General features: G+C 39.5%; 1 protein-coding gene and 1 pseudogene across 5 annotated transcripts in view; both read left to right on the plus strand.

The window, feature by feature from the left end:
* Positions 1 to 23727, plus strand: part of GRIP1 (glutamate receptor interacting protein 1) — a 655025-nt gene that overhangs the window by 110029 nt on the left and 521269 nt on the right. The gene's annotated exons all lie outside the window — the stretch shown is intronic.
* Positions 22285 to 22845, plus strand: LOC121490767 (annotated as a pseudogene).

The following is a 23727-nucleotide window of genomic DNA, read 5'->3' on the forward strand; positions in this document are numbered from 1 at the left end:
TTTTTGTAAATGGGGCTTGCTTAGAAAACCTATAGTCATTCATCCTTTCTCCTCCCAAATTCCCTGCCTTCTCCTTCCCTAATCTTGCTCCTTGTAAAACAGCAGTGGGTCCCTCCCCTGTGAGGTTAGCATCTGAGAAATAGAAGAATTCAGGAAGGTGACCCAAATTGGGGATTAATGAAAAGTGATGCAAAAATTCCATTGCTCTTTCTATAAATGTATGTCTAATCTGTGGCCTGCTGAAAAATAGTACAGCTTTGAACATACTGTAGGGGAAATTATTTTAAAAATATTTTCTGCATGACTTAGACTCTGAACTAGTACAGTACTTGATTTTGCAACAGCAGCATTTGACGCTGTTTGTTGCCTGTGTCTTTGAGAATTCTCTTGTCCTGAAGTTCCTGGTACCAGGCACTCCCAGTGTTCCTCCTTCTATGGTTGCTCCTGACCCAGGCTCTGTTCCTGACCCAACTTCATCTTTGGGCTGATTTCCTAAAAGCCCTTATTTCATCACACTGTATGTCACATTTCTCAAGCTTTGGCACTATTGACATTTTGGTTTAGGTAATAACCTTTGGTGCGGGGGCCTGTCTTGTGCATTGTAGGATGTTCAGCAGGATCACTGTCTTCTCTTCATGAGATGACCCATTTGTGACAACCAGTAATGTCTTTAGACATTTTTGAATGTCCCCTGAGGGGTAAAATAGTAATTCCCCCTAACCCTGGTTGAGAACTGTTGCTTTATATTCTTTCCTTAGGCAACCCCACCAGCACACTTGGATTCAGTTATTATCTACATGTTAGTCATGCTCATTATATAACCTCAGTTCAGACCTTGTGCCTGAGCTCCAATGACAACATGTCTTTTTGGATATTTCAAAGGGTTGCAAAGCTAAAAGTAAAACATGCTACGTAGCACACTTCCTCTCTTAATGTTTCCTATCTCATGATAAGTAGTACCATCCATCCTTCACCCTCATTTCCTTTTTCTAGTCAATCCATAAGCATTGTCCAACTCTACCTCAGATCCATTTCCTCACCTCCAATTACCACCCCACTGCTGCATATCAAGCTGCCATCACATATTGCCCAGACCATTGACGACTCAACTCCAGACTTCAGGACTTTGTACTTTCCTTCAATCCATTCTCTGTATCACTCAGAGGATAGAATAAGAGTAAGACAATAAACCTGAATAAGTCACTTATGTGTGACTTCACCTTTAGGTTGAGGACCTAAATCCCTAATAAGATTAGATGGCCTGTATGGTCTGGCCCCTGCCTACCTTCCTTCCATTTCCTGAAAATACCGTATCTTTCCACTATCGTGTCTCAGCACATGACTAGAGTGTTCTCAGCCAGCTCTACCTCAATCCCACCCTTTTAATTCCTAATATTAGAAGTATTAGGAGTGTCTGTATTTTTTCTTCCCTTTCACTAATGCCACTGAAAGGAAGATGGCTTCATCAGTTTCTTTTTCTTTCTTTTTGGTATGTGCCTGTTTCTAATATTCAGAAAATTCCAATATGACACAAATTAACATGACAGCATGAATGTCTATATTGTATCCTTTTCTGAAAATGAGAAAAATATATTTATAAAGATATGAAACTAGAATGAGAGATAAGGAAGTGGAGATAGAATTGACCTTTGAGCTACCTCGGAATTGGGGGGCTGACCCCCATGTGGTCAAAACTTAGCACGTAACTTAAGACTTCCCCAGAAGGTAACTACTAATAGCCTAGTATTGGCCAGAAGCCTTACTGATGACATAGTCAGTTAACACATATTTTGTATGACATATGTATTATATAAGGTATCCTTATATAGAGAAAAAATATTAAGAAAATAATAAGGAAGAGGAAAAAATATTCACAGTATAGATTATCTGTATATAATCTACATATACGTAGAGCTCTGCAGTCCAAGCCCATATTGTTTAAGGGTCGCCTGTATTTGGAATTGCTTTAAAAAATGATGATTCTGGGATCCCTGGGTGGCTCAGCGGTGTGGTGCCACCTTCAGCCCAGGGCGTGATCCTGGAGTCCTGGGATTGAGTCCCATGTCAGGCTCCCTGCATGAAGCCTGCTTCTCCCTCTGCCTATGTCTCTGCCTCTCTCTCTCTCTGTCTCTCATGAATAAATAAATAAAATCTTTAAAAAAATGATGATTCTTATTTATCACTTGTTAGTGTATATTTTCTGTTTTTTGCATATATTTATTTATTTTTGATAAATATTAAGATGTGTGAAAAAATGTTCTGGCAAGAAAATGTAGTATATCATAAAGATTCAAAGGGAGATAATTTGTGGCTACTGAGCCAGAAATGTGTATGAGTCATAAATTAAACCTGACAAACCTGTCATAAAATGTAAGTTTTAATAGAAGCATAATCTGTTCTTTCATGAGTGTGTCAGAATCAATAATACATCATCAGCTCTTTTTTAGATTGGCTCACATAATGCAAAAATGTGAAAGTAAACACATTTTTTATAAGTCTGTGATCAAAATTATAAAATGTAAATGTGGCTTAGGGGAAAAATCTATAAATTAGTTTAAACCATAGAATATGGAATATGGAAAGTTATTGTTTAAAAACAAATATGCCATAAACCAAGTTAGAAGACAAATGACAAACTGTGAAAGATAGTTAAATATGTATATATGTATATAGACAGAGAGTTAATTTTGTTAGTACACAAACACTGTTGCATATTAATTAAAAAAAAATTTTACCAGAATAGAAAAAAATTTTTGAAAGGGAATTCAAGTGGCAAATAATTGTTCATTTTAGTTAGGGATCAATTACCACTACAGAGTAAGTTTTATCCATTAAGAAATGATAAAAAAATAGAAAACCAATAATGATAGATACCTGATATGCAGTGGGGAAGGGGATTCATTCTCTGTAAGTAGGACTTTGGAAGCCTCATAATATGCACCAAAAGCCCCAAACTCACAATTTCCAATTTGAGGACTTTATCCTAAGGAAATAGTCATAAGCATGATGATTTTGATGGAAGAAAGTTTATTCTAGCTTTGTTTAAAATACCAAGACAGCTAGAAATAATATAAATATCCATCAATACATGATATTATGGTTTATTTTACAGTGGAATATTATGCAGTTCAAAAAATGGTAATTTAAAGTGTTTATTCACACAGAAAATACTTATGATGAATCATTAGGTCAAAAAATATAGGCTACATCTAGCTCCCTCATCGTGGTTCCTAATATCATTCTCCAACAGAAGAAACCAGGGTTCCTTGGAGAAACAGCTGCTTCTAGGACTGGGTCAGAAAATGTACAGAATGGACCTGGAACATCTTGTAGTGCCAGGAAATAAGGAAGTATTTAAAAAAGTGAACAGAAAAACTCTACCAAAATACCAAAAAAATGAACCCTTCAATGATGAGTATTCAAAAGGACACAAGAACCAGTTGAAAGAGACAGCTCCCAATAGCCAAAGTTGGGAAGATTTGAGCAAGAAAATAAAGACGAATTGGATTATAATCCAACATATAAAACAAATATTCATGAGTGTATGCTAATATAAATAAATGATAGAATAATTGGAGAAAAAAACACAAGTCTCCAATGCAGAAAAATTCCAAATAATTTACTTCACCCTCAAAGCGGTGGAGTGTAACTCTCAAATCCTCAAGTGAGGTCTACTCTACACATGGTGACTTCCTTCCAAAGAGTACAGGAAGGGGGAGAAAAGAATAGTTTACAACGTGAGAAGTGCAAACTTCCAATTGTACCGGGACAAAAGAAAACAGGGAAAAAGCTCAACTTGAAGGACATGCTACAAAATACCTGAGCAGTTTGCTTCAGAAGCGTCAAGGTCATGAAAAACCAGGCAGGACGGAGAAAGTGGCACAGACCAGAGGAGAGGAAACGGGCACTGTTGACCAAATGCAGTGGGCTCCTCCAGACTGGAACATTCGTGGAAAAGCTGTGATGTCTGAACGAAGCCTGAATGTTAGTTAATAGTACTGTATCGGTGTTAATTTGTCAGTTCTGATAAATGTTTTTGAAGATGATAGCAATAGGGAAAGCTGCTTGAATTGTATCTGGGGATTCTTTATGCTTTCTTCATGACTCTTCTGTAAACCTAAAATTATTGTAAAATTGAAAGTCAAAAAAATGTAGGCTATGTGATAGTATTCACGCAAAAGCTATTTACTAAGTACTTCATGCATGCCGGGTGCTCATCTACGTCCTAAGAACTCCACAGTGAATAAAACAGTTAATATTCCTGACCTTGTAGAGCTTTCATTTTATTATCAATTGATCTTTTTTAAAAGAAGTGCATGTTGATTTGTAAATATATAATCTCTATGATATTCATTTTGCTCTTTGGCTTTATTGAGACAGTAAATGGAAACGTTTGGAAGAAGGTGCTGTTCTTTGAAAGACGAACTAACAGAGACCAGAGTAAGTGGTTTTGGAGACAGAAATGTTTTGCAGAGATTGCCTTGTTCCTCCAAGTCACTGGTTCTCCAGGTGTGCTCTGGGAACCAGTAGCATCAGCAGGGCCTTGAGAACTTGTTAGAAGTAAAAAATTCTCAGGCTGAACCCCAGTCACACCAGATTAGAAACTTTGGTGATGAGGCTCAGTGCTCTTGGGTTTTCACACAACCTCCGGGTGATCACACTGCCCCAGATCACAGGATCCTTGTCTGTAAAATGCAAACAGTAGTACTACCAACGTCATGCCTCTCACATGTAACGGAAGTGTGTAATGCAAGACAATTAGGCACTTGGCCTGGAACATTGTAAGTGGTTCAGTAAAAAGTACCAATTAAAGCCAGATAGCACCTCCCACCTCCCTTCCAATATCTTCATGTCTAACTCCCTTTCCTCCTTTGGGGCTGCTTAAATGGCATTTTATCAAGGAGGCCTTGTTTGTTTGTCCTTTTATAATTGCAAATGCCTCTCCCTCTTGCCCCCACTACCTGGAACTCCCAATTGTCTTTTCTCCTCCCCACCTTCCCCACCCCCCCAGGAGCACTCACCTCCATCTCATAAATTATATGGTTTATACATTCATTATTCACGTTTTTAAAATATGTGTCTTTCCATGCTCAGTTGTAACTCCTCAAGAGCAGGAGACCTTTGTTCTCTCTGAGGTCATCCTTGGATGACCTCTCACATCAGTGCCTAGCACATAAGTAGGTGCTTTAATATTTGTTTCAATGGTCAATGTTATTGTTTAATGAAATTGGGTATCCAGGCACTCTTCAAGCCCTTGAGGTGCTCTGCGTGTTTGATTTGACTTACAAAAAGCTTCCATGATTAGGCCATGCTTTTGGCAGTGGTTGATGGTCTCCATACTTGGGGAGCTGCTATGGTTGGGGCAGCACTGGGGTCCAGTGCCCTTGGCTGCCCCAGACACCCACCCTTCCCCTAGGAGTCCTTGAGTAGCTGGATTCCGGGAGGGCTTTCCCTGACAAGAGGACTCTGCAGCTAAGAGTGGGAAACTCACTTCTCTAAACCACTAAGTTAGGACGAGTTTGTGTTCCCAAGTCCTGCTGAACTCTGCGGCCACTTTTATTGGTGAGAGTGGCAGTTAAGAGCTATAAAGCTGTTCCCAGCAGAAGGAGGTGAGTCGAGGTGTCACGAGGAAAGAATTAAGAGCAGGGAAGAAATGAGATGGAGGGGATTTAGGTGGACCAGGCAGATGCAGCGGTAGTGGGAAATAAAGCCAGAGAGGTAATAAAGGCAAAGCCCACATGAGGAGGAGGCTTTGAAACCCAGTAAGAGAAACGTGAACTTTGTTCAGACGAATCAGCAGAGAATTCTGAGAGAGAAGAGTTGTGACAGCTACACATAAGATGAGTTTTGACAATGTTTTTTTAACGGATTTGGGAGTCGGGAAGAAGTATTGTTATCTGTTGAGCAAGAGACCAGACTTTGAGTGTGAAGTTTTATTGTAGGAGGTGAGGAAGGCCAGATCCTCGTTATTTAGGTTGTAGAGGACGTGTGCGTGTCACACTTTCTCTTTGGTCTGTCATCTAGTAGCCGATGCAGGGCTACCCGGTGTTACTCAGTTTTGTCTACTTTTATTCTCGCTTCTCTCTTCCTTTTTTATTTTCTTCTAATCTTTTAGGGTACTGCCTCCTTAATCTGTCATGCTTGGAAAGAACAGAGGCTTCACCAGAAGCCATGGGTCCCCATGAGCACCAACACAGTAGCAAAATCATAACCATAGTTTGGTGACAGCCTCCTCTCTTATTTCACTGAGCAGAGTTTACATTTTCTTGATGTCGCAGGATAACTGTTGTGAGCATTGAAATTTATGCTAAAAACCAAAAAAAGCAAAACCAAAGCACCACTCTAAGTATTAATGTTCTAAAATGAGGGGATCCCTGGGTGGCTCAGCGGTTTGGCGCCTTCCTTCCACCTAGGGTGTGATCCTGGAGTCCTGGGATGGAGTCCCTGCATGGAGCCTGCTTCTCCCTCTGCCTGTGTCTCTGCCTCTTTCTCTCTCTCTGTGTCTCTCATGAATAAATAAATAAAAATATTTTAAAAAGTTCTAAAATGAGAATAATTATATTATTACCCAATTCAGAGATTTACTGCGAGGATCAAGTGAGATGATCCTTATGGTGTTTCCAGAGGGTTGGGTGCAATGGTAGGTCCCAAATCATGATTCTCCAGCCCCCGAGACCGAGTCAGGAAACTCCGTCTACCGTCTAGTGTTTTCTTTCATACTCTTGGCACAGTTATAGTTTTCCTCACACACGGAACATGTCTGTCTGTTCACACCTGTGGTCTAGTGCCCAACAAAAGGTAGACGCTCAATAAATATTGACAAAAGGAATCAATGAATACATGACTATTTTTGATTTTTTTTTTTTTTTTTAGATTAAAGAGCATTCTCAAGAAAAAAGTCATTTTCCGTTTGTTGTTGGCTGAATGAGTTCTTTTGAGATGTGGTATAATTTCTGTGCTTTGAAAATGTATTCCAGTAAACATTTCCTCTTCTGATTTGGGTTGCAGTTATGCTCAACCAACTTTGGAATTTAAATTTCTATGTGTGACAGAGTCGAGCTATACAGAATATTTATAAAAGTCCTCATGTAACTCTGATTGTAAACTTGAATAAGTTTGCAAGTATGCACAATAAAAATGAACTAAAAATGGCATATGTTTGCTCATCAGAATCATGTCCCTTTCAGTATTCTAGGGTCTGGATCATGTATGCAATTTATGAAATCATTCATCCAGCAGCAAATAGAGAATGTTTTTAATGAGCTGTCAAATCAGATTGAATTGTGGTCATGAAAGATGTTGAGTATATTGAGTCAGAGAAATTTGAACTCTACTGAGATGAAACATTATGCTTTGTATTCAGATGAAAAAGTCAATGTTTATCTGCCATTCATATGTTGTTTTTAAGTCCAATTTCGCCATAACTAAGGGCAAGAGGATATGATCAATCATGGAAAAAAAGATGAACAAATTTTGGCGTTGTTGTTCCTTCTTTTGTTCTAAAAGGAGACTGGTGCTTACTTACCCTTTCACTGGGTACCAATAATAGGCCATTGAGCAATAATACTGTTTGTGATTTTCATTCATAAGCTGGAGCTTTGAAACTCTCAATATTTATATTGGAGAAACTCTCTTTTGTGATCACCCGATCTCCGATGGCCTCCATGTCCAAGATCTAAAGAATATTTTTCAGTTCTCATTTTGTTTAATCTCTAAATAGCATTCCATCTGAAGGCCACTCCCTCCTTAAAATGGTCTCTTCCTTTGACTTTGGCACATGGTTTTTCTTCCTACTTTCTATGTGCTCTTTCTCCGGCTGCTTTGCTGAACCATTCATCCTGTGGGCTCATTACTACCGCACTTCATCCTTCCCCCTTTTACTCCTCTGACCTCTCTTTTTCTCCCTACCCCTCTCTTTCCCTCTCATCTCTTCTCACTTTATACTTTTCCGCCCTAAGTAATCTCACCTACGGCCCTATTGTCAATTACCTGCGACTATGCTATTGACTCAAAAATCAGAATCTTCAGCCCAGACCTTTCCTCTGAACACCAGGCCTCCTATCCACAAAACCTCCCCTTTGCCTCTAGAACATGTCCATTCCCATATAAAACCCTCTTCCACATCTCCACTGTCCCCCCAGGTCTATATAGGTAGGAGACTTAGCTTGTATCCTAACAGGGCTTCTCTTTTCCTTACCCAGGTCTACTCAGCTGACCTGTCTATCTTACCCCCTTAATAGTTTCGCTTCATCATGTGTGCACCTGGCAGACACTCTAGGCCAACCCAGCAGAATCTTCCAGGTGGACCACACTATAGATCTATAGAGATTGTTATTACAGGCTAGAATAATCTCCAGATTTATTTTCTCACGTCCATTATTGTTCCTTCCTTAGGCTTTAATCACATTGCAGCCGGACTAATTTTTTCAAAACAGAAATTTGATTATGTATTGCCCTCTTTGTTAGGATCAAAATCTTTAACAAGGCCACAAGTTCTTCATGGTCTTGCTCTTACTTACTCCTGCAACCTCACTTCACAAGATGCTTCCTGTTGTGGCCTCTGTTACAGCCATTTTGTTATTTTTTTTCAGTAACCAGAAATGTGCCCTGTTGCCTCCTGCCACAGGACCTATGTACCTACTATTTCCTCTGCCTGGAATGTTATTCTCATTCCCCACAATGCTCACTACTTCATGTAGTTAATTACTTCTCATTCTTAAGATCTCAGTTTAAATATTTCCTCAAGAAAGTTAATATCACTTAGATATTGTTAATATCAATTAAATATTATATTATTATAAGATATTATCTATGATCATTAATATCATGATATTAGTAATTTATATTATTATTTCCTCAACCACGTGAAGCTTACTCATTATCTTTGTCACATTTCATAGCATTTAACTTCTATAATTAGATCTTAATTGTGTGTTTATTTCATTAACATTTGCTACACTGTAAGCCCAATGACAGCAGCTCACGATTTTGCTCACCATTTTTCTTCCTGTGCCTATTGTGGTGCCTTTATAAATTAGTCTTCATAAGTGCAGGCCACATGGCTGAATGAAAGCGAAAGATACTCAAGTATTTGCAAATTGCTCTACCAGCAAATTGCCAAGTGTTCAGCTGGACAATTTTTAGATTCAACATTTTGTAAGCAATTTCTATAGAAGCAGCTTCCTTCATCTTGCAGGATGAGCGTAGTGGCCAACCTACCTATTGCACACGGTCTCTAAGATACAGAAATGAATGACTGTCTACTCATCAACATTCAATAAAATTTGTCAGCGTGTTTTAGAACAGTATTTTTCCAAATTTTGGGGGCATGACTCAGGGTACCTCATGATTTGGTATAGATACACATCCAAACACAAAACTGAAATAAAACTTCAGAAATCAATATTTTCTATTGCTACCAGCAATTAATAGAAAATCTATTAATATTTCTTCTTTTCTATTTATGCTAATCTATCTTATTTATTTATCAATATTAGAACTTAATTGATTTCACAGTTGGAAAAGATTTTTAGAGAATATTTTATTTTTAAAGCTGTGGCCTTGGGCAGCCTCGGTGGCTCAGTGGTTTAGCACTGCGGTCGGCCTAGGGTGTGGTCCTGGAGACCCGGGATCGAGTCCCATGTCGGGCTCCCTGCAGGGAGCCTGCTTCTCCCTCTGCCTCTCTCTCTCTCTCTCTCTCTCTCTCTTTCTCTCTCTCTGTGTTTCTCATGAACAAATAAATAAAATCTTTAAAAAATAATAAATAAAGCTGTGGCCTTTTAATGGCTATAAATGTTAAAATCGAGTGGTGAATTGATTAATATTAGGTATGCATTTTCCCATTTTCCTTTTTAGACTTTTAAAATTTTGTTTTTAAATAATCTCTATCCCTGATGTGGGGCTTGAATTTATAGTCACTTGAGATTAAGAGTTGCATGCTCTACTGACTGAGCCAGCCAAGCACCCCTAATTCAAGAAAATTATTTTGACTAAGAAAAGAAAAATGTTTTTGAGAGTTGAGGACACTATCTCATTTTAAAATATGAGAGTTAATATACCAAAATTGTTTTCCAGCTTGCACTTTGAAATATTAATTTGAGAAATATTAGCTGTTTTGGAATTCCCTTTATTTTTGTATCTAAAAACATGTAATACAATATAGACATTAAATTTGGCTTTGAGTTCAGAAATCAGAAGGGTCAGGAAGGTTTTGATAAAGTTTTTTTTTTTTTTTAAGATTTTATTTATTCATTAGAGAGTGAGCGAGCATAGAGAGCATGTGCCCAAGCACAAGCAGGGAGTGGGGGGTGCAAAGGGAGAGGAAGAAGCAGACTCCCCCCCCCTGAGCAGGGAGCCCCAACACCTGCTGATACCAGGACTATGGGATCATGACCTGAGCCCCGAGGCAGATTCTTAACCGACTGAGCCACCAAGATGCCTCTTGATGAAGTTTGAGATGGGAAAGACAAACATGAAAAAATGATAGTTTCAAGGAAATAGAATTCTTATATCTGTTATTAACAGATATAAGAATTCTTATATCTGTTATATCTGATATAAGAATTCTTGTATCTGTTATTAATTAAGTTCATGACCTTAGATTTGTAGAGCTGACTTTTGAGGAGTGCTTAAAACACCTGATTGGTGGTATGCCATGGCCAGTCAGAGAAGTAAGGACGGTTAGCGTGAATATCCTTTCATGTCCACTTTTTGGAATCAGATACCGTTTGTCACTAAGACAGTTCAATTTTAAAAAGACATTCTTTTAGAAGAATTTTTAAAAGAAAAAGATACATTTCCATTTATATTTTGTTCTTTATCAGTTCGCTGTGACCATTAGCCCTTTGGCTTGCAAAGTCCCATTTTAGCCAAAATTTGCATTCACACAAGGTAGACCGTCAGTTAATTGTATATGGAGCTCTTGTTTGACTTCTCAGTCTAGTTGCTTAGAGTAAAACTGGAGGAAAATGGTTTATGACTCCTCCCCCAATCAGAAGGATGCTTCTCCCTGTTTTTTTTGTTTGTTTGTTTTATGTTTAAGTTTCCCTTTATAGGAAAGTCTCAGGAATTTTTCTCTAGGAACCAGATACAACTAGGTTAATATGCATACTTTTTCCCCCTAAAAGCTTCTTAAGGAATCAATAATTTAAAATTATAGTATAGGGTGCCCATAATTATGTCTTAAATCATTTTCGGAGCGAGCCCAAGTCCCCATTATAAATCATTTTCAACTAAATTTAAGCACTTGCTTTTTGATTAAACTCTTTTAATCAGGTTATTTTGGTGAAAAAGGAAATAATGCCTAACTGGAGGAAAAGATCTGTTTCTTTTGTTAATTTCTTCTCCTTTCAGGTCAGTTATGTGCTTCTAGTTTATGCTTCTAGTTGTAACACATCTTTAGTAATTTATAAGAGAGATTTCCTTATAATGGCTAAAAATGGAAGGGAAAGTAGACATAAAATTCTACAATTCCAACTTTCTATGGTCGGAATTTAGGAATTTGTCCTTGATGCAAATTGAAGAAAAGATAGAATCTGTATGAATATCTTTCCTTTCTCTCCCTTTCTTTTCTTCCATTTATGGATGTAGTCTCTGCAACCTAGCTCAAAGCCTCCATTTGAAGCCTTCTTCATGTCCCTAAGAAATTTGTTTCTCCATACCTGCTGTTCTCATGTGCTGTACTTACTCATCTGTTTCCACATCCTGTTTTATAGTAGTTCATCTAGTGGCATATCTGTCTCTCCCCCCAGACTATGGGCTTCATTAGACAGGTACCATCACTTAATTGTCTTGGGTACCTCTTTGTGTGACACTGTCCTGAAGATAGGATCTGCCCAGTAAAGTTTGATGATTGAATAAGTTTTCATGTCAAGAGTTCTTTATATACTCATGCCCCAGATCATTCAGCTAAATGAAGTAGAGAAGAACGAAGAGAACAAAGAACAGATAGATATATAGCAGACCCAGTGTTTGAGAAACTGACCCAATACTACCTTAGGACAAATCTTAAAGTCTGCCCTCCCCCACAAGGATCTGTGGCAGCAATTTGACGTATTAAAATATTGCTGATAGGGATCCCTGGGTGGCGCAGCGGTTTGGCGCCTGCCTTTGGCCCAGGGCGCGATCCTGGAGACCCAGGATCGAATCCCACGTCGGGCTCCCGGTGCATGGAGCCTGCTTCTCCCTCTGCCTGTGTCTCTGCCTCTCTCTCTCTCTCTCTCTCTCTCTCTCTCTGTGACTATCATAAATAAATAAAAATTAAAAAAAATTAAAAAAAAATAAATAAAATATTGCTGATATATAGAAACATCAATTTTATAAATCATTTATTTATTTACTTAATTATTATTATTATTTTTTATAAATCAGGTTTTTAATGTAAATTCTTAAACCCGGCCTTGGGAATAAACACATGCTCAGATTTTTAGCTTTAAGCTTTCTTTGCCACAGTGAGAGTGGTTTGTGTATCTTGATGTGATCTGACGCTCCGAAGTAAACTCACCTTACAAAGGGGTTTTGTGGGCCATTCTTTTATAAACAATGAGGTCCTGCAACCTTAGCGATGAACTCTGAAAATAACTAAGTGACAAGGGGACAGGAACATGGGTTTAGGAGTAACTCCCCTGACTACAGTGAACCGTGAAGGTGGTTCTTTAATTTCAGCTGCAAATGTTGCTTAGAGAGCCTACCACTGTGTGCCTTTATGTCTTATGCTTGGTTATCGATTAGGCTGGTGAATTTAAGGAATCCTACAGAAATAGCCTATCTCAGGAGAAATCTCTTTGCTGAAAAGACGTTGAATAGTTGATGCTGAACAATGGCTAAAATTGTGGTTACTGTGCTCATTTGCAATGCTTTGTCAGTGATGTCACGGAGCAGCCACCAAATCAGACCTCAGTCCTTTCTATGCCAGAAGTCACCCATCTGTCACCTGCTCAGAAGAGTACGGAAATCATTGCCACGTCTAAAAGCTAAACATGAAGCATCGTGAACAGCGTCAACTGTTTTCATCTCCTTTAAACTTCTCACTCTTTACATATTCTCCTCCGCCAGCATTCAGGAGTAATCAGCAACAATCACGGTGATTAAGGGGAAGCTATGGTGATGGAAAATGAGCATCATCTTTTAAACACTTCCACATTTATAATGTAAGGCCCGAGCATATCTTTCCCACTACTGCAATGACAGGGGTCTGGGAGGGATGATTAATATGCAGACCACACCAGCCCTCGCACAGTAGATCTCACAGGAAATAGAATTCGTGGGAACAGGATGATTCATCACCATATGTGGGCTGAAAGGGGACAGGTGAAAGTATTCGCTACCCACACCTTCACAGCAAGCTCCAGCCATTATGTTGGTAAAAGCACCCTATCGCTCTTCCTGCCCTCCTCAGGTGGACGGGAGAAAACTGTTAAACCAGTGGTTCCTAAAGGGACACAGTATTAGTCACTCCTGGAACATGGCTGAAGTGCAAATTTCTAAACCTACTGAAACCTAAGACCTTGGAGATGGGGCCCATCTGTGGTTTACCAAGCCCTCCAGTTGATTCTGATAAATGCTAAAATTTGAGAAGAACTGTATTAAAGTATATAAGAAAAAACATACTCTTGATACCAATTTCAGAAGTCATGATACTATGACTCTTGTTTAGAATTGATGTCCATCGTTTAGAGCACATATTTGAATATATATTTGTAGTGGAAAGTGTCATTATTTAAAACCATAACTACTACCTATCAACTGCCAGTCATTTTTATGGAAAGACTGTAATCTCAGGCTCTCTTCTGGTTTGGATTCTTCAAAGGTAGGCCTGCAATTAAATTTATAAGATAGGAGCAGAGAGGATTGAATTGCTCTAAATAATAAAAGGGGATTATATAGAATTTTCTTGGACATTGTGGGAAGCAGAGAAGAGAGGAGCAAGCAAAAGCGAGGCACCTAGATAGAATGGCCCCATGAAATTCTTGTGGGGAAGAGAGTAGAAAAGTTTTTTTAGGAAAAGGTTAAGTTGTTGACTGGGCAGTTCTATGCAGTAACATCTCCCCCTGACCCCACCATCTTTCTCTAAATGTTCTGCTAAGTGCAAGAATTCTAAATAATTCCATAGCAGGAAGAAGGTTCGGATCTGGTCAGCCCGGGTGGCTCAGCGGTTTGGCGCCTGCCTTCAGCCCAGGGAGTGATCCTGGAGATCCGGGATCGAGTCCCACCTCGGGCTCCCTGCATGGAGCCTGCTTCTCTCTCTGCCTGTGTCTCTGTGCCTCTCTCTCTCATGAATAAATAAATAAAAGTAAAAAAAAAAAAAAAAAAAAAAGAAGGCTTGGACCCCAGGGACTTCCATTTCTGGGTCTGTGGAGTAGTTGGGGAAAAGAAATGGCACAGGATCTCAAGCAGTGGATGAGAATTCAGCTGAAGTAGAAAATCAATCACATAAGTCTCCAAAACTTGCTGACATATGGAGGAGAATAGGGGATTATTTCTTAGAATGATCAGAAACAATCGGTTAATTAACTCATTAATCTGATGTTTGAGCCAAACATTTTGGGATTTTAAAAGGTATCATGGTTGAAGATGACACTTGGGCTCTATTTCTAATGTCTCAATGGCAGCCTTCTGAGTGACATCTGGGGCCCTGCAATCCAGGAGAAACCAGTCACCTTTCCCCTTCTGACCCTCTGAGTCACTCTCTGGTCATCTACTCCCCCCCCCCCCCCATCAGCTCATCCCAGTTCATGGGACTTTCTTGCCCATCTTGGAGTTCTGTAACTGACGCTGCCTTGCAGAGGTGCCCCCCTCCTTCCTCTTCAATGCCTAGAGTAGATGCAGTGGCCTCTGTGCAGCAGAGTGCCCCACTGAAAATGTACAGTGCTCTCACTAAAATGAATCAGTACTTTATTGATGCCAATTTCCAGCTATATATCACATTTACTTAAAAGGACATAGCCTTTTACAGGGGAAAGATAGACTTTTTATAGTAGCCTCAGGGTCAGGCTCTCTGTCATGCTAAAACTCTATAAAGAAGAAAACCAAGTCTTTCACAATTCATAGAAGCATAGCATTTGAGGGCTTTCGAGATTATAGAGTCTAACCTCTTTATCTAACAGATCAAGAGCCTGAGGGGTAAATGAGTTGCCTGAGCTAGGGAAGGGAGTGCTCTTCCACAGCACCACAGCTTCTCTACATCCTTTCTGTCTGCTGTGGAGAAAAGCATCTGATCACCTCTGGCACTGAAGCTCCAAGTAGAAGAATCCATGGTAACATCACAGTAACCCTTGAAAGCCTGGGGGTTGGGATTATTAATCATCTCAGGGTATTAGAGAAAGATTGAAGATGATAGATTTCAACACTACTAGTTTTTTCTTTCAGATTACCTGGGTCAAAGTGAACCCTAATAAATACTTAACCTATGAGGGTGTTAGAGAGGACCCAGCTGCCTGCCTTAAATGACTACAAAGGAAACTTTAAGAATATATATTGATTTAGGTTCTCCCACTGTTTCAGTAGGTTTTTATTCTGTGTCATTTTTAGGGATCAGTGAAGATCCTTTTTAATGAAAAAAAAAAAACACACACGAAGCAGAACACCTTGTAAATGGATTATGGCCCCCAAATTAAAAAAGATGATTATGATATCTATCAAATGAAAATTCACCGACAGAATGATCTATAAATGTACTTACTGCAATGCTGCTTCCCTTTTAAAACGTCAGGGACCTGCATGCTGCTTTCCTTTTGCATCTGTCATGAACTAAGGCAATTTCACAGAAAAGGGATATAGATAACATTAAACTCCAAATGTTTGTGATGCTATCTTTGTAATAAATATGTCTCCAATGCCTATATAACACTTCATAGAGGAAATTAATTTATGGATATCAGTTATGTTTTTACATATACTGTGGTTCCTCGTGTCACTCAAAGATCCTCTCATCAGACAGTTGTTTCTTGACCATGTTCCCTCTTTCCTTCCCAACCTAGTGCTTGTTCCTGGAATTCCCCAGAACTTCCCCACCCATCTTGGGGCCTTTGTGTATGCTGTGCCTTCTCTACTCTGCCCTTCTCTTCTCCAACTCAACCCTTAGTTGGCCTTCAGATGGGGCATTAACCAGGGAAATCCAGGATTAGTTCATTTTAGATGTGACAACAGGGAAGATGGAAAGATTCTGGCTAAGATTATAGGACAAAATTATCAACAGAGGAATCTTTGAAGTTTCACATTTGTGCCCCTCTTTACCAAATCACACACTCACGAAGCACCATCTGTAAAAGAAGTCTTCGGTGTCACAGCACACCCTGCTTATTCTGATCTGCCTTTCTTACCAGGGATTGCATCAAATGAAGGATGTCAGGCATGGTTAGTGACAGATACTCTGCAATAATATATCCCCTCTTCCCCAGACTATTTAAAACATACCTCACTGTTCAGGTCAAGTGTCAGGTCAAAGTTGGAATGCCCTTCTGCTGACCTTGGTCATTTTGTGTACAGGGGAGAAGAATTGAGTAAAAACAAAACAAAACAAAAAAGCAGGAAGAGCAAAAGTAGTAGTGTTATGCTATCTACGTATCTAGTAGTATGTTATCTACAAACTAATGTAAATTTGTGACTGAAGAAAACCTCACATTACTTAGCATTAGCAAAGACATTGGGGTGGCCAGGAAGTAATAGAGAAGCTGAAAGGAAAAATAAAAAGAGAAGCCTGGGAAAAGGAAGAAAACTATTTACTTTGAAATTCTTCCCTGAGGCTCTGGTGGCAGTACTACTGGCTTGGAGACCTGGGTAAATTCCCAAGATCTCTGGGACTTGGTTTCTTCATCAAAAGATAATGATTGAAAAAACACACACACACACACACACACACACACAAAAGATAATGATTGCAATAACACCTACCTATGGTCCTTGTGAGGACTAAGTAAAAAATCCATGAAAGCATGTAGAACTGTGCTTGACACACAGTAAAGGCTCAATAAAAGTTATTCAATAATAATACTATACCCCTTTTCAGTGTAGAAAGTCTGTTTTACCGATTCTTCTGTTGGTGGGATTTGCTATAGAGCCTAGTATAGGGCATGGAGTGTAGTTGGTGCTCATTAAATACTTGTATAAGTGGTTGGATGAATTCTGTCTTTGAATGTAAAAGGTGAAGAGATTTGATAATTCTGTTGATCGTTACAGATCTAGATTCTCTAGATAAATTCTCTTACTGAGGAGTGCCAGATTATTTCGGGAAGATCATTAATTGAGGAAGGTCATGGTTTTGCGACTGGTTTTCACTTAATTTTACGTCCTTCTATTGATCAGCCTATTTTTGATTCTGTTTTAAATACCTTGGGGTGGTATAAAATGAAAATCAAAAGATGGGAAGAGATGGGAAGATAGAAATGAGCAAGGGTTCTCAGATATGGTACCTCGATGATGCCCATAGCAACACCTCATGATAAAACCATATGAGTCGAAGGGATGTTTAGCCTGGAAATCCAAAGAGCACTGGGGGGACCAGCTATTTTACGGAGGAAGAATTAGTCATGTGCTGTGTGGCTCAGGACCCAGGGATAAAAATAACTGGGGAGAAGATTTAGATTCATTGTAAAGAAGACATTTCAGAAATGGCAGTGGTGACCTTATAAAATGAGTGAGTCACTGGAACTGTTAACCAGAGACCAAATAACCATGTGTCAAGAGTGTTATTGATGGGATTCCTGTGTCACCAGAGAGACTGAGACCAAATAACCTCCATTGGGGGTTCCAAAGCTAAGATTTTAAAGGTGGGGGCCGATGAATCAGCTGATGTGCTTTCTAGTCCACTTAGGAAGTGTGACTTTGGGCAAGTCGCCCTCTCAGGGTCTCCTCATTCACAAAGTTGGCTCTACCTATCCTGAGTGGATTATTTAAAAAATCCTATGAATTCGTGTACCATCTTGTCTTAGCATGTTGTTAAGGTGCAATTGCTTTAACTGCACATTCATTAAGTGCCCTCTTCACTGAAGACTGGACTCAGCATTGTGCTTTAAGCCAGTACATTATTGTTTTCCTTAGAAACTTTTTTTGGGGCAGCCTGGGTGGCCCAGGGCATGATCCTGGGGTCCCGGGATTAAGTCCCACATCAGGCTCCCTGCATGGAGCCTGCTTCTCCCTCTGCCTCTCTCTCTTCTCTCTCTCCTCTTTGTGTCTCTCATGAATAAATAAGTAAAATCTTAAAAAAAAGAAACATTTTTGAGGGGGGGATTGTATTTATTCAAATGAAAAAGGAGACTCTGATATCATATATGGAAAGTTTTACTAAATAAAAGTAAATTTATATTTCTTTCTACGGAATATTTAAGGCAAGCAATTTTTCTGATAAAAACACACCCTTTTTAGGGTTAAGACATTATTCCTTCTGTTGAATTTTAGATGGTTGGAATTTACAGGGTGATGTTTATGAGCCTTTATTCATGTTGATAAGGAGAAGATTCTCATCACAACTCTCTATAATTTGCTTTTTAGCTTTGTAGAAACTGAATCAATAGTCTGTGATGGCCAGGATGATTTGCCTGCTTCTCAAGGACTATTCAATTAGCTTGGATTAATTTTGCTAGAAGCAGTTAATTTTTAACAGAAATTAATGACATTTTTATTCTGGAAACATGTTCTTCCATTTTAATACACAGGATGTGGTTGACTGCCTTCAAAGGTTGCACTGACATCTTTAGGACAATAGTGCTCACTATGCCAATTGATGTAATTTTGTCCTTTTGGGGATACTTGGCCACAACCAGGAGGGAAAGTGAAGAATTGGAGAACAAACACTGATTGTGCACCTACTGTGTGCCAGAATGTTTATATTATGTTCACAGTATTGAGGAGTGTGTAGCACACTGCCTCCATGAAATTGAAGTTCTGGGATGTTGATTAACATTCCAAAGATTCTAAATTCAATAAGCCATGGAGGTGAGATTTGGATCTAGATTTCTGTGATTCTTTCTTTTTTTTTTTTTTTTTAAGATTTTATTCATTTATTCATGAGAGACACACACACACACACACACAGAGGCAGAGACACAGGCAGAGGGAGAAGCAGGCTTTTTGCAAGGAGCCTGACATGGGACTCGATCCTAGGACTCCAGGATCACGCTTTGGGTGGAAGGCAGGCACTAAACTGCTGAGCCACCCAGGGATCCCAACATTTCTCTGATTCTAATGCCCAGTGCCTCTATTTTTGCCACAAGTCTGTCCTAACCAGGATGAGCTCCAGAGATGATCAGTTCTTGGCCCAAATATGAATGTGCAACACCCCTCCCCAATATACGCACACACCACACACACACACACACACACACACACACACACACACACACACACGGTACACTGGTTGTTATCCACAGTTATCTTCACCTTTACTGTGGTGCCTTTGAAAAAAAATTAGAACCAAAAAGGTATACACAGGCTGATTTTTTTCTACTAAGGAGATTTTGCTGTTTCTTATACCTTTGGAAACTGACTATATCAAACAAACTGTATTATAATCTTTGAGGGAAAACAGGAAAATGAAAGAAATATTACTCTCCTTTGTAAGCATCTGACATCCTAAGATAGTGAAAGCAGGTAGCCTTACATGCACATTTTTTTTTTCACATTTTGTTTTATATAAAGACATCTGAAAATAATATTGCAGAATATATTTTATATATATTATATATATATAAAGTATATTTTAAAGTATTTTTTTAAGATTTTATTTATTTCACACAGAGAGAGAGAGAGAGAGAGAGCACACAAGCAGGGGGAGAGGCAAAAGGAGAGGGATAAGAGACTCTCCCCTGAACAGCGAGCCAGACATGGGGCTCGATCCCAGGACCCCAAGATCATGACCTGAGTCGAAGGCAGACACCCAACCAACTGAGCTCCCCAGGCGCCCTGGTATTTTTAAAATTTCTGCATAAAGTATAGTTACATTTTAAGTGAGAGAGTGCGAAGTACATTTGTAAACTTGTAAACTATCAGTTATTTTCCCTTTATATCTGCAAAAGTCTTATTTTTCTCCCCAGACAAAAGCTTTAATGTTTTTAGGTAAAAGAAGACATGACCCTTTTGTCGCTAGAGTTAAAATTGTGCTGATGGGCTATTTCTACGTTGTGTGCCCTAGTTGAAATGGCACACAGGACTTAAACTGTGTACATCTCATTCTTGGCTCTGACCTCAAGGCCTAGTTTATACTCAATTACTGTATTTGCCAGGAAATGTATTGGAATTTATCGATTTTCATATTCCTGTCTCTCCTACTGGCCTGAGAACAATTTGAAGCCAGGGACTTATTCATTTTTTAGATCCCTAGAGCCCAGGATGTATTAAGTCCTTAATAAATGTTTGTTGATTGTTGACTGCATTATAACTGGATGACTTATTCATCCAACCCATCTCCCAAAGGAAAGTTGGTCTTGACTAAAGGAAGTGCTCTTGGCTTTGGAACCAGCACGGAGTAGTTGAACTTCAGAGTCTCTACCTCTCCTGTGATTTACACATGGAGTCTGCCACGGATACATAAATTGTACTTTTTTTTTCTTCTTTTTTTTTAAATGGAGCTATAATTGACATATAATACTGTGCAAGTTTAAGGTGAACCACATGTTGATTTGTTACATTTATATATTGCAATATGATTATGGCCATAGTGTCAGCTAACACCTTTAGCATGTCCTTTCTTTCAAATAATCAATTTATATTTTCCCTGAGATGGGGTGCCTGGGGGGCTCAGTCAGTTGAGTGGCCAACTCTTGGTTTTTGGCCCAGGTCATGATCTCGGGGTCCTGGGATCTAGCCCTGTATTGGGCTCTGAACTCAGCTCTTGAGTTTGCTTGTGGATTCTCTCTCTTCCCTACCCCAGTTTGGTCTCTCTCTCTCCCTCTCTCTCTAAAATCAATCAATCAATCAATCAATCAATCAATCAATCAATCTTTATTTCCTCCCTAAGGTTAAAACTTTGCCTTCTTTGAAGACACCACTTCTTTAGCAAACTTCTCCAATGAGGGTCATGCCTTCTTTCATTTCTCCATATCCAGAGAGGCTGATATCAAATCTACAGAATTCTTCATACACCCGTGGACTGATGCTACTAATAGAAATATACTAGCCTTCATATGTAATTTTAAATGTTCTATTAGCCACATTAAAAAAAGAGTGAAAAGAAATAGGCGAAGTTAATTTTAATTATACATTTTATTTAGTCTAATATATCCCAAAATTATTTTAACATGTAGCTAATATAAACACTTCTTCCCCTTTAAGCGGGGGGGGGGCATGAGTTGTTGGGGGAGGGCAGAGGGAGAGGGAGAGAGAGAATCCCAAGCAAGCTCCCGGCCTGGCCCAGAGCTTGATATGGGACTTGATCCCAGGACACCGAGATTACAACTTGAGCTGGAATCAAGAGTTGGATGCTTAATGGACTGAGCCACCCAGGCACCCCCAACATAAACATTTCTAATGATATGTGTTACTTTTCTTATTCACAATAAGTCTTTCAAGTCTGGCATTCATTCAACACTTTTACAACACGCCTCAGTTCAGACTAGCCACATTTCAAGTGTTTACTAGCCTCTCGTGTCTAGTGGCTACATTTTGGGCAGTTTAACCTCTTGTTCCCATGAAATTTCTCAATATTTCAGAGCCTTTCTCTTATACCGCCTGTTTTCCATAACCTTTGCTGGGACCAAGAAGATAATTTCTCACTTTTCAGAGTTATTGAGGCATCGGTTGTTTTACAGTTTCCCCATTCCTTTCCGTGTTGTCTTCTTTGTAGATTCTAGTATCTGTGATCTCTCTCTCTCTCTCTCTCTCTCTCTCTCTCTCTCTCATGTCATTTCCACTTGACCTGTCATCATCATCTCCATTCTTTGATCCTTATCATCCCTCAGATCTCTTAACCTTATCATCCCTCAGATCTCTTAACCTTCAAAGCTCCTCTCTCTGACCACAGTTCCTAGCATTCTGTTACTACCTATACCATACCTTTGCTCCTAATCATTCTCAACTGTGGGGGAGTAACTTTTACAATTATTTCAGATATGAGCAAGTGGATTACTTAATTAAGCTGCTGTGCCTACCTGACCTCAAAAAAGCTAATCCTTGATTCATTTGTGAAATATTTATTAATATTCATTTTTGAGCTATTTGTTATGGACTTATAGATGTTGAATGTAAAGCTGTGGACAAACAGCAAAGGTCCTTGCCCTCATGGAGCTTCCATTCTCTTGAAAAAATAGATGAGAAAGAAGCCTTTGTCTTCTCTCTGCCACATCTACTGCAAAAATGAAGACCATCCTCAGCAATCAGACTATCAACATTCCTGAAAATGTCGACATCACGCTGAAGGGACAGACCATTACTGTGAAGGGCCCCAGAGGAACCCTGTGAAGAGACTTCAGTCACATCAATGTAGAACTCAGTCTCCTTGCAAAGAAAAAGAAGAACCTCCGAGGTGACAAATGGTGGGAAACAGAAGAGAGCTGGCTACTGTTTGCACTCTCTGTAGTCCTGTATAGACCATGGTCAAGGGCGTTACACTGGGCATCTGTTACACAATGAATGTCTGTGTGTGCCCCATCCACGGTGTTACTCAGGAGAATGGTTCTCTTGTTGAAATCTGAAGTTTCTTGGGTGAAAAATACATCCGCAGGGTGTGGATGAGGCCAGATGTTGCTTGTTCAGTATCTCAAGCCAAGAGTTTAAGTTAATTCTTGAAGGAAATGAATTGAACTCAGCTACGTTGATTCAGCAAGTCACAACAGTTAAAAACAAGGATATCAGAAAATTTGGGGATGGTGTCTATGTTTCTGAAAAAGGAACAGTTCAGCAGGCTAATGAGTAAGGTCTAAATTGTCTAGTTACAGTTGATACAGAAACAACAATATGCCAGATGATTTTTCAGATATTTATTTATTTATTTATTTGAGAGAGAGAGAGAGAGAGAGAGAGAGAGAGAGAGGGAGAGGGAGAAGCAGGCTCCATGCAGGGAGCCCGATGTGGGACTTGATCCTGGGACCCCGGGATCACACCCTGAGACCAAGACAGATGCTCAACTGCTGAGTCACCCAGGGATCCCTATTTATGATATTTTAAAGATGCAACAAATGCTATAGTGATTTGAGGGGGAAAAAGCCATTGTCATATATAGTAAATTAGTTCATGATGAATGTCATGGAGTAAGATAAAGCAGAGAAGGGAGTGACCAAGTGTCACAAATGGGTTTTAGATTATAGGTCACCTGGGCAGTGAGGATTAACAGAACCACGACATTTGGGTGGGAAAGCCTTGGAGAAAGTTAGCGTAAGGCATGCAGATCTCTGAGAGTAGGGTGTTCCAGGTAGAGGGAACAGCAAGGGCAAAGACCTTAAACCCACCTGTAAACCATTGCTCATAAGAGAAGCCTACAGATGAAAATGATTCAGAGGAAAAATTGCTCATTGGCTTCTCCAGACTGAGGCCTCCTGGGAGCAGTGTGAAGCTGAGAAATGGAAAAGCCCCTGAGTCCAGCTCCTCTCCCTGATGGGAACATTGATACTCAGAGCAGTTATGTGGCTTGTTCAAGATCACAGGGCTATTCAATGCCAGGTTTGACTCTGGACCCAGGTTCCCTGACACCGGGCCTGGCACTTTGTATTCATGCGGAATAAAGATGGTGATTGTGTGGCTACCATAGCAGGAGAGCGTGATACTGTAGTGCAGTTGTGATGCTAACCATCCCGAGGAGAT

The sequence above is a fragment of the Vulpes lagopus genome, chromosome 5 (genome assembly GCF_018345385.1).
Source record: "Vulpes lagopus strain Blue_001 chromosome 5, ASM1834538v1, whole genome shotgun sequence".
In the NCBI taxonomy this organism is placed as follows: domain Eukaryota; kingdom Metazoa; phylum Chordata; class Mammalia; order Carnivora; family Canidae; genus Vulpes; species Vulpes lagopus.